Source organism: Mus pahari, chromosome 3 (assembly GCF_900095145.1).
Source record: "Mus pahari chromosome 3, PAHARI_EIJ_v1.1, whole genome shotgun sequence".
NCBI lineage: Eukaryota > Metazoa > Chordata > Mammalia > Rodentia > Muridae > Mus > Mus pahari.
This window is the reverse complement of record NC_034592.1, coordinates 56,745,096-56,752,695: the sequence shown is the minus strand read 5'-3', so window position 1 is coordinate 56,752,695 and position 7,600 is coordinate 56,745,096.

Below are 7,600 nucleotides of genomic sequence, written 5' to 3'. Positions count from 1 at the left end.
GAAAGTGAGGTGCAGACCCCTGCTGTCCTTGCTGTGTTCCCATGCCTTCTGCAGGCAGGCCACCCATGAGTAGGACCTGTGCGCCCTCCCCAGAGAGCCAGCCTCCCTGGGTGTTGATGCGTCCCCAGGGAGAAGCCAGAAAGTAGCTCTGGGCTTCTCCATGCCCACTGTTCTCTTCGTAATGAGCGCCTTGGAACTGACTCAGTAGTGCACTCAAAAAAAGTTCTGGAAGTTTGGAAAAGCTTCAGTGCATCTCTCCAAGTCTAGGGACTGATAAGTATGTGCACTCACACCCACTCCCCACCCACTCACCATGGGGCGTTCAGCACAGCCTTCCTTCCACACAGAACCCTGAGGGACTCCATTTCAGATTTTCATGTAAGCTTCAAGGCTCTTAGGCTGTTGGGAAAGCCTTAGGCCAAACCATGACCCCACCATCCCATCTGAGTTAATTGCCTGCTGTATATGTGTTAATTCATCCACTTAGCAGGAGATACCAAGGTCTTCTGTAAGACAGGGGAGTCGGCAAACTTAGACACTAAAGTTGCTGAAAAATGAATGTGGTGTTTGGCTGTGTTTTTAGGTATTTTGATTTTTTAATTATCTTGTCTACTAATGACCAAATTTGTAAGTTTTTTAAATATTCAGGAAAAGGATAATGTGGGGATGGGGTGGAGGAGGCTGGTGTCTCTGGTTTGGAAGTCAGCTCTAACTTTGTCTTCCATATTAGTTTATTAGTGTGACATAGTCACTAACTTCTATGGGAGGCTTCCACATCTGTAAACTGTTTACTAACTTACCCTGCCTAGCAGGAACCTAGCACAGGAACCCATACCTGAATACAGAAGTGAGGGTCAGGGACACCCCCATTCCCCCTCCCCCAGCCACTAGGAGGCCCTAAGAAGAGATGGATGACTGGGTAGCAGCCAGCCCCTGGTTTTGATGTGCTTTTGAACCCATATCTGGGCATGATGTCAGTGTGAAGCCTGCCTGTGGCTCTCATGAATCTCTCACCTGCCCTTAGCACGTTGGGGGGTGCAGGGGTGGGGGTGGGGCGCAGTTGGGTAGGTTGGATTCTGTGTCCCAGGTTAATGCTGCTCCCCACTTTGTGCTCTGTGGATCTGCAACCACTGTGGACACTTAACACTGGTGGCTGGCTTGTTAACAATTTTTTCCCGTGACAATTTTAACTCTCCAGTAGGAATGGGTTTTTCTTCAGTTTGTAAAGTTTTTTCAGAAGCATAGGTTATCTGGCAGACACATAGTTTCAAGACTAAAAGAAACCTCTTTGAAGAGTCCAGGCCCCTCAGCATTATCAGATCCTGCACGTCAAGATTCCGAGTTCCCCAGTAGCGGCCATATTAGTTAAGGAATCTAAATTGCATGGGCAGGATTATCTTGTGTGTGCATTAAATCAATAGTGTGTTTACCTTCAAATATACTTATCTTTGCCTCCTGCCAGCAAATGCACATGGTTTCTGTTTCTTGGTGGGGTTTTGTCTTTTAGGAGAAAGAGCTATGTTAAAGTGTAATTTTTATTTTGTTGGCTTTCTTTCCTTTTTAATTCTAAAAGAAGATCTTGACCTTTAGTATTAAATGGGCTGATTTGTAAGGATGGTGTAGAGAAAATAATTGACTTTCTAGTGGTGCTGATGTTAAATGACCACAAAATGGCTTTCTTGATCCATGGAGCTAGCTCATTGTCTACATTTAACTCCCACATTTCTAGAAGCCATACTTGGAGATGGAATCTGGAAAATATAAAGTTCTTGGTCCTACATTGGTTAGAGGGGAGAAGCGTGCCTGCATTTGTTTAGTGGCCTGGCACAGAAGCCGTAAGTGATAATGGGCTGTCTTGTTTTGAACCAGTAATATGAAACCTTGAAGGGCTTTCTTGCCTGTTTCTCAGGCCAGCCACGTTGGCGCTACAATTTTTCTTCTGGTTTGGAGAGTTTAGGCAGAACAGATGGAACCACTGTTGAGCTGGTTTGCTGTTACCACAGGACTAAGAGTTAAAGCCAAGCGGGGTTTGGTCTCCATAAGAAACACTTACCCCTTCATGGTAATAGGCAGGGTACACTTAAATAGAGACAGTAACAACTGAGACCATCGGCCTGTCACTTTCTCTTGTAGCACCAAGTGTTGGAGTCCCCCTCCCCGCCCCCGCCAAGTTTTAAGTTTTTATGATGTGGTTATTCTTTCCATTGATTCAAAATGGCGTAATTGGATAGGGCAAGCTAGAGTTACAAGTCCCCCACCATGCCAGAAAGAAAAGCTTGGTTCTCATTCCATGCAAAAGTTTACTCAAACTTGGTAAGTCTCCTTGGCATCTCTCCAAGCCAGCTGTCTGTCCTGGGGGTCTTGACTGATGGAAGGGTACTTGTGTTTATCACACTTGAGCACATTTGGCCATTTGGTGGGTCTGTTCGTGCACTTACAGCCACTGCAGAGGAGAAGCAAGGGAGGGTGCCCAGAGTATCGATCCTTGACTCCAGCTGAGTCACGAGGCCTCAAACAGCTTCATAGTACTGATGGGTCAACATCAGTAACTTGACAAATGACCTGTTCCTGTGTGTAATCTGAACTTTCTGAAAAGGCAGCCTTAAATGCATACATGTTCTTATGCACATAGGATCACAGCAGGAGCCTAAGAGCTCACCTATAAACATCTGACTTAGAGGACCCTGGTGTCATCATTAACAGTAATTGTACATTCTAGGAGGGGTCGGGGTAGCTCGACACGCCGGTCCAACTGGGGTGCATTTCCTTCCCTTTGCCATTTATGTTTGGGGCCTTAGAACTTCTAGTACTTCATAAACACATAGTGGGCTGTTAGGAGCTTGGACCCCTCCCAGCTGTGAATATGAAATTGCTCTTCTGTGTTCTGATGTCCAGCTACTGTCTGTCTATCTCCAAACTAACACACCGTTTAGCCTTTAGTGATTGCAAATTCAAGTGGACTTTTTCTTTTAACTTCTACACAAAAGAACATGATTGTGTCTGACATGCTCCATCTCAAGGCCCAACAGATCCCCCAACTCCAGATGGAAATTCCTGGAGACCCAAGCCTAAGAGTGGGGGAACAAGCTGAAACTGCCACTCAGGTCCATGCTGTGTCCTTAGTAAAGGATTCATGGGGAAAAGATGCTGAACTCTTAACTGTATTTATCTGTGGCTCTGGGTTGAACTACCGTAACTAGAGTTACACCCATCTTGTAGGTTTAGGTGGGGAGGGATGTAGGTCTAGTCTGCTCATAGTATGGCAGCAGAAGTAGGGCTGAGCTGGGCCTGGGGACCCCAAGGCTTAACTGGATTAAATGACAGCTCCAGTCACTGTGGGCATCTTTTATTTTTTTTCCAATATAAAAGAAATTACATTTTCAGAAGTTGTCAAATGTCAACTTTAACTTCTTCGACTTATGTTCCAGCAACCTTAAGATTGCCACCATACTGTTTAGAAACCTTTGAAGTGATGCAAGTACCTTTGGCCAAGACTTCATTCATGATTCAACATGGAGAGAAAAATCACATCTGACTTTTGTAGAAAAGTGATTCTACTGGAAAATTTAAAGGATCCATTTCTATGTCTTAACCATGTTTTTGCCACCCCCCCCTCCATTGGGAAAAGAATGAAAGAACTCAAGCTTAAATGGCATGACAGAGGCAGAGAATACTCATGGTCTATCATCCTCTCAGTTACCTGGATAGCTGCTCCCGTGGGGAGGACAGACGCCACTGAAGCATCTCCTCATCCTCCTTTGCCCCTTTATGCCCCTGCTTGGTCTAGAGCTGATCCACCTGAATTTGCCAAGGTGACACAGGACACCTGTGTAGTCCTGGCCCTCTCTGCCCCCTCATCACTTGGAGCTGCACTCACCTTAGTTAACTAACAAATACCAACAAAGCCAGATGTGACCCCTGCCAGAGGTCACACAGCAGCCACACAGTGTCCACTGCTGCTACTTAGAGGACTGAAGGACCCCTGCAGGAGGGGCCTCATTGCCACCTGCCTTCTGGCTAGAGATGGGAAGCCTCTGGCAAATGAGCACCATCCACCAGGCTCATCTGGATTCCCACAGAGTTCATTGCCCACGGAAGAAAAGACTTCTACTTGCCAACGAGGGTTTGCAAACCTTGCTTGACCTCTGCAGAAGGCAAGGAGCTCAGGACTGGGATGATCTAAGCAGGATGGAGTACTCCGCCTCTTTCCACCCCCAGTGCTACCCAGCCACGCTCCTTCTTCAGTCTGCGAAGGGTGTGTCATCCCAAACTGCATGTGCCTCTTCCCTGCCAGTCTAGAAGGTTGATCTTCCCTCTTTCGTCACCTTAGAGAACACCTCAGATGGAGTGACTGCCTGCACCATATGTCCCTTACCTATCACCTGGGCACAAACTTCTAACTAGCTGGGCGCGGGATGCCTGCCATACCCTAGCGTCCCAGGTAGCAACCAGGTAGGACACCCGAGGCAGGCGCTGGCAGTGAGGCGGGATGCTACACCAGACAGCGTTCCAGCCATGATCTTCAAAGCCTGGATCCTTTTGGGCTGATATCCCGGAGCTCCTGGGCATCAGCCAAGTCACAGTGCTGGAAAGACCCCAGGAGCCGGAGCACGCCTTCCATCTCTTCTGGCCACGCCCCGGGCCCTGCAGGGTTGGCCTGTAGACCCCGCGGCCTTGGACGGGTCGCGGCTTTTCCAAGTTCGCAGCGCCACCTGGTGACCTATAACGTTCACTGCGGGGCGCCGTGGAGACTTTCTGGGCCCCTTTGTAAGGCAGAGCAGAGGCTTGAGGCAGGACAATCTACCTGTATTCAAGCTTCCCACGCAAAGCTTTCCTACCGTGTGAACTAGAGCCTTCCTAGCCTCGGTTTGAGCATCCTGTGAAGGAAGGCCTGTTATTTCCTAGGAAAGCATTTGGTGGCCTGCCTTCAGACCATCACATCTCTCTAAAAGTCAAAATAGTTAAAAAAAAAAAAAAAAAAAAAAATATATATATATATATATATATATATATATATATGTGTGTGTGTGTGTGTGTGTCTGTGTGTGTGTGTCTGTGTGTGTGTGTCTGTGTGTGTGTCTGTGTGTCTGTGTCTGTGTGTCTGTGTCTGTGTGTGTCTGCGTGTCTGTGTGTGTGTGTCTGTGTGTGTGTGTCTGTGTGTGTGTGTCTGTGTGTGTCTGTGTGTGTCTGTGTGTGTCTGTGTGTCTGTGTGTGTGTCTGTGTGTCTGTGTGTGTGTGTCTGTGTGTGTCTGTGTCTGTGTGTGTGTTTGGGGCCTTTTTAGACTCTGGCACAACTGCTGGCACCAGACAGGGCCATTCCTACCTAAACTGATTCCCAAACCTCACAGTGATGAAGATCCCAACAGGGTAGACCTGTTCAAGAGGCAGTTGCCTCTGTGTCTGACCAGCCTCAGAGTAAGACTTTGAGATGGCAGAGAATGAATGATCACCCAGTCTTTCCAGAGCATCCAGGCTTCAGGGAGCCAAGATGGAACAGCTCTCCCCTGCTTAGAACTGTCTTGTTTGTGTTCCCTAGAAAACAATCCAAGTATGTGTTGAAAATCTCTGGCAGGATGGGGTATAACTCAGTAGTAGATAGATCACTTGTCAAATATGTGCAAGACCCACCCTCCAAACACAAACACACACAGTCACACCACTGCTGCACCTCTACAAGGTCAGCACCACACATCTGGAGACAGGAGGATCAAGAACTCACCATCATCCTTGGCTGCACCTCGAATTCAAGGGCAGCTGGCTTTCTGAGACTTTGTCTCAACAATAACAATTATTATGATTAGACAGGATGTAGAAATGAAACATTCCCGTAAGTTCTCCCCAGTTATCCTAAGTCAAGGGCTATTTAAAGATGCCTCCCCTGAGCCCCAGGCAGATGTCTTTGTATTTATGTGTGCATGTGTTCTCATGTAAGCATGTGCATGTGCATGAGACAGCCTTGGCTCCTCTTCTTGCTCTAGTGACAACCAAGGACCCACCTGTCACCTGTCTTTGCCTGATGGTTGACACGTGTATATGTGGTGTTTGGCTGCAGCACAGTGGGGCTTTCTGACAGCCTTGGGGCTCAGGCCCTGGATTCGGGGCAGCTCCCCTGTAAGGATACACAGGTCCAGCTAAGATCTCTTCAGTGACCAGAGTCTGTTCCCTTGGAGTGGTGGGCCTCTCCTCCCTGCTCCTGGCTCTCTCTACTACTCTCAGTTCACACACGATTCTGTGAAGTTGCCTCTGAGGTAGGATGGAGTCTCCTGGCTGCCTGGTTCTGACAACTAGGCAGACCAGCCTGGGGTTCTTGGTGCCCGAAGGCTGAGCTGAGCTGAAACTCCAGGGTTTCAGCTTTCACGAGCCAGGTCCCATTCTGAGCTAGACTTCTCAGTGATGTAGCTAGCTACTGTGAGTCTGCTCCCCCCCCCCGACCCCCGTTACTGCAACCCCTGTGACCCTGGTAAACTCACAGGTTCCCTAAGATAGACTCAGGTGAAACTCCCTTTGGTCTGTCATTGTTGTTCTATCTGGAGCAAAGAGATGTTTGTTCACATTTTCCTTGGAAAAGTCACACAGTGCCCCATATGGGCTGAGGGAGCCAAAATGAACTTGGGAGGAGAGGTTCCAGGCCCCTGCAGTGGGGTGCTGAAGTGTTTGCCCAACCCAAGTGAGTGTAGAGCAACTGTGGAGACAGTCCTAATGTGACTTCTTTTCCGTCTGTCATATGGAATGATGTGCTTTGTGGGGGTGGGGATGGCTGTGTGCTCCCTGCACTGCATCTGTGCTGAGACAGGAAACCAAGGCTAAGCTGTCTGAGAGTCCATCTTCCTCAGGAGGATACCAGTGTGAACATCTTCCTATAGTGTTCCTCAGGCTGTGGTGTTCCCCAACCACAAAATTATTTTTGTTGCTACTTCATAACTGTAATTTTGCTATAGGCATATATTATATACTATAAAGTTTACCCTTGTGTTATTTAAATGACAATTTCTCTGCCTTCATATTGTGTATCCAGACTAAGCATTGTAATGCTTATACCAAGAATCCCCTGTCTCAAGTTTGTGTAAACAGCTCTTACCATTTATTCTCTGTCTTGTCAATAAACGCTGAGCACCCAGTGGCTGGGCAGAAGAGCGAACAGAGCAGGACATTTGTTAACCAGAGGAGGGGAGATGAGATTCAGACCAGCAGAGTGGATGGAGAGAGAAGAGGAGAGATGGAGAGAGATTATGGAAACACACTGGAATTCCGAAGAGTGAGATCAACAATAATGCAAGTGTCATGGGGTGGGGCTGGGAGGGAGCCAGATTAGCACGGAAGTTTAGGTTTGCATCAGACCCCCACCTGTTGGCTTACAATAGTCACATAATTAGATGCTTACCAGGCCAGAACTCCCTTCCCTTGCTCGCCATTTCCTATGAAACCCTGTCCTGTTGAGGGCTCGGGGTTGCTTCACCAACCTGTCCTGCCATGTCAGGGTCAGCGGTGAGTAAGCCTGAGCTCCTGCTTGGAATAAGAGATCCTAGTGTGGCGACATCAGAGTCAGCTCAAGCTTGGAATAAGAGATCCTAGTGTGGCGACATCAGAGTCAGCTCAAGCT